The sequence below is a fragment of the Hipposideros armiger genome, unplaced genomic scaffold (assembly GCF_001890085.2).
Source record: "Hipposideros armiger isolate ML-2016 unplaced genomic scaffold, ASM189008v1 scaffold_585, whole genome shotgun sequence".
In the NCBI taxonomy this organism is placed as follows: domain Eukaryota; kingdom Metazoa; phylum Chordata; class Mammalia; order Chiroptera; family Hipposideridae; genus Hipposideros; species Hipposideros armiger.
The window spans coordinates 932327-936793 of NW_017731935.1; positions in this window are offsets into that span (position 1 = coordinate 932327).

Here is a 4467-nt window from a genome sequence, read left to right on the forward strand (position 1 = left end):
GAAGGGGCATCATGTGAGCAAAGACTGGGGGACAGGGAGTCAGGGTGATGGCCAGAGCAACCGCTGTCATCTGCCCCCAGTTACCGCCTGTCCCTTCATCCGTCAAGCAGAGAAAGCAAGGAGAGCAAACACATTTAGGAGATAATTTGGTCAGAAGAAGCGAGAAAATATAAACAGAGATCCTGAGATGGGTCTGGACGAGAGAATGAGGAATGGAGTCAGATGAAAGGGTGGCGAGCGCCGTGGTGCAAACCATGACTTGAATCAAGGAAGGAAACGATTCTTTATGGATGTTTGAGGGGAGAGGACCATGACAAGCATGCCTGTTTGGGGGACCCCCGCCCATCCTGGGGGCCCACCTCCTGCTCTAGGTGAGAGGGCAGTTCTGCTCGGGCGGCAGGACCAAGATGACCCTGAGGATTTGGGAGTGGGGCCGTCCCACCATCTGGAGGGAGCTGCTCCCTGCACCGCTGGGCTCCTGGAACCCAGAGTCAGGTGTGGGGCCATGGTCTGTGTCCCCTGTATCTGTGGCATCACTGGCCCAAGCCCAGGAGGACCTGCACTCACAGGAGACTCAGCCTATGCAGGGTCACCCAGAAGACACACCTCAGAGGGACAACGGAGAGGCCCTCCGGGCCGTGCCTTACCCAGGGCTGAGTTCCACACCCACTTCGCCTGCTGAGAACACTCACATTTTAGCCCTCTGCCTAAAGATTTGTGTAAAGAAACTTCAAGAAGCTGTCGACGCCGGCCGGGACTCCTTGGCCACCGCGCTGCTTTTGCCGTCCTCGCCTCACACCCCTGCTGCCAACGCTGGGGCTGTGCAGGGGTCTGGTGGGACATGGTGCCCCGGGCTGCAAACACATGCAGGGCCAGGAGGGGGACAGTTTTCTGGGCTTGGCCAAGGGCAGCAACCTGCCAAGTGAGCGGATTCAATCTGAAACCCTGCGAGGCCCGCCCACAGGATTTTAAGCTTAACTCTGGCAATTCCCAAGGCACAGCAAGTGAGCCTGGGCATGGGCGCGTGGCCACCATTTTCCAGAGTCCTGGCGATGAAGGATGGCCAGCAGTGTGAACACTGAACAAAGCAATGTAAGTTCTCTGGAAACGCAAGAAACGGTCAATAGTGGGACATATGTCCCCATAGAAATGACTGTTTACGCTCAAGGAGAAGAAACAACCTATTGAAGTTATCAGATGAAAACTTATGAGTGTTCTTCCTTCACCCCAGTGTTAATAGGTCACTTGCATCGGTGCGGAAGAGAATGGCTTGGCACTGGTGCCTCGCAAGGAGCAAAATGCAGTGGAACCAAATGACTACCAAGGAAGGGAGGGTCTCAGAAGAAACTGAGCACATTATCTAAAGGGGAAAGCAAAACTCATTAGAACATAATAGAATGTGTCTGCAGATGTTTTCTCTGCGTGCTAATGTATTTTTAACGCTTAGAACGGGGATCCGGGGGATTTCTCTACACGTAATATATTCTCAACAATGCTCTGAAGGGATACGTCACTTGAGAGATTCCCTGTTGTCAGACTAGAAAAAAAACTGGGTCAGGAGTTAGACAATTGCAAGGGGGGCTGTGAGGCCCTGGAATGCATGATGAATGGCTCTGGGTACTTCTGGGAACACTTGAAGTTCTTCTCTTGAGTTGATCTGAAGTGTATTTGTGCTCCATGACAGAGGGTAAATTTGCACCTTGAGGATGGTGCTCTGGAATTTTTCTTATCAGCTTAATAAGAGCTAGCCAGCTGCAGAGACAGTTGGTAAAATTGTTTGAATCGAAAAGCTGGCTTACTGTTCTTACAAGAACAAATGTATCTGTGGTTTAACCTGTACCCCCTAGTAAAGTTCTGCATTTCATTTTGGTAGCGATTCACATCATCACACACCGTGGGTCTGCTCTTGGCCATACCCAGTCCGTGCTAGAGGATCGTTGCACAGACTCGGGAGCCAGCCAGCCCAGGATCAATGTCAGCTCCAGCACTTTCCAGCTGGGCAAGTTTGGGTTATTTGACTCTGTGCCTCAGTTTCCTCTCTTGTAGAGTGAGGACACCAAAACACAATGTCTTAGGATTGTTCTGAGGAGTTAAATGTATGTAATGAGCTTAGACCAGAGCTTGGCATACGATAAGTATTAGCAATCGTTCTTATTGAAGAATTAAGTTTTAAGGGCCGTCCTTGGAATGGAATTTTAAAGTGGAAGAGTCAGTATCAGGAAGGAAATGGTTTCCTATAAGCTACAATTTGATTCTTTTCTTTTTTTGAATAAATTTTGAATAAATGAATTTATTCAATTCATTTCTTTTCAAGAAATGGTCACCTTCTTCAATTTATTTACTGAATAAATAGAGGAAAGAAGAAAAAAAGAAGTTGTATAAAAGAATAATGAAATCGACTAACTTTCAGGTGAATAAAAGACATTGTTTAGTATTGGAAATGCAGAGGAATCGTGTTTTATAAAAAATAGAACAGCACAAGGACCAATGGAAGACGTTTTAGGAAAGCGTGCTCCAAAAGTACTGCCCAGAGTTGGCTTTCCGGGTGGATGGATGGATCACTCTCTGTGTCTTGAGCACAGACATGGGGCAGCACTGGTTTTGGTCTAACCCTGTGTGACACAGGTGTGTGTGGCACAGGTGACCCAGGGGCCTCGGAAGGGTGTGCCACCTGTAGGCACAGAGGTCAGGCTCCTCCAAGCCCGCCTGTGGGTGCCAAGACCAGCCGTAATGAGCCCGCGTGCCTTCCGAGCACCCTCCGGGGTGCACCCCTGGCTTCCAAGTCCAGTGCCCGTGAGGGTAGGGTGGCCCCGGGGAGCTCACCACCTGGTCACAGGGGGATTCTGTTCAACTGCAGCAGTCATGAGCCCAACTCCAAGCTAAGAGCCCGTAAGGGCTCATTTTCCGCGGTTCCAGGGCTGAGGGGAGAACCGAGGGAGTTGTGGCTGGGAGGGAGCCCTGGGCTGGACACGGGGGACCAGGGGAAGGCAGGCGGCCCTGGGCTGCAGGACGGGACACAGCGGAAGCCTGCGCCGGTGACCTAGGTGGGTCCAGACAGCTTGGGCAGCTAACAGCTCATCTCTGAGCCTCGGTTTCCCTCTCTGTGAGCTGGGCTGGTCCCTCCTCGCAGCCTCTTGTGGGGGTTAAATGAGATCACGTATATATGTTGTGAGGCAATATGAGACTGTAGGTGTGATCAGTGGTGGTCACGAATCAGTGACGTCACACAGAGCCCTTGAAAGAAACGCTCCAAGGACAGAGAGCGGGAAGCGAAAGGGCTGAGCTTCACGATGCGACCCAAGCAGCAGTCAGGGTACGCTGGGCCGACACACTGGACGCTGGACGCTGGTCACCGCCGGCAGCACAGCCGTCACGCGCCCTGAGCCCTGTCTGCTTCTCCCGTAGGTAGTTCTTCTCCCGCAGGTGGTTCCGTGGCCTCCGCCTTTCCCAGTGTGCTGTGCGTCATTGTCATCGTGATGCACATCTTCATCTAGCACTGGGTCAACCCGGAGGGGCTGCACGTGGACCCCCACTATGGAAGTAGGTGCTGCGCCCCGGGTTTGCTTCCCCTCGGGTTTCTGTGTGTCTCAGCCACGTCCCCAGCAGTCTTCCACGTCAAAGCCTTCCTCCCGGGAGCGGCCAGCCTGTTTGGTACTCCCCTGGCGCTGAGGGGCTAGAGTCCACACGTCCGCGCAGCAGCTGCCCGAGCCCCGAGGAAGGGTCAGGCATCAGAGCGTGGGGTCCGCACCCCGGCCCTCGCGTTTGGTCACAGATGGGAGCAGCGTGGGGCTCAAAGTAGAGCTCTCTGGGGACAGGGCCTGGGTGACACATGACCGCAGGCTCAGTGGGTCCAGGAGCCTGNAGGGAAGGCACGCCACCGCTCGGACACAGGTCCTTTCTGACCCTGATTTGGTTTGTTGCCGCCCTGTTGTCCCCTTACAGGCAGAGGGGGGCTCTGACCCCACCCCTCTCCTGCACAGGTTGTTGACAGGGTTTCCCCAATATTTTTTTCCAGGAGTGTGAAAACAAAACATTGTCGTGCGTGCCACAAATGTGTGTCTGGCTTTGGCCATCACTGCAAGTGGATAAACAACTGTATGGGGAGCAAGAATGACTGGTGAGAGGGCAGGGGGTGGCCTTGTGGGTGACAGCTGTGTCCCATCCCCCAGCACAGCCGCACTCGATGTCCCTCTGGTATCCCAGTCTGGTCCTGAGACATGTTTGGGTGGGACCGTCCCTGGACAGGCCATGTCAAGTCCATCCTCACAAAGTAAATTGCTGGAGGCCCCCATTAGGATTGGCGAGGAGCCAGCCTCTGTCTGTGGGGCATGGGCTGGGCTGACGAGTCCTCACCCCACCAGCCTGGGTGCCTCTGCCTTCTGCCCTCCAGGACACAGAGGGTGCAGCCCGAGGACTGTGCCAGGAGCAAGCGTCCAGCCATGGATGGGAGGCATTTCCTCTGCGAGC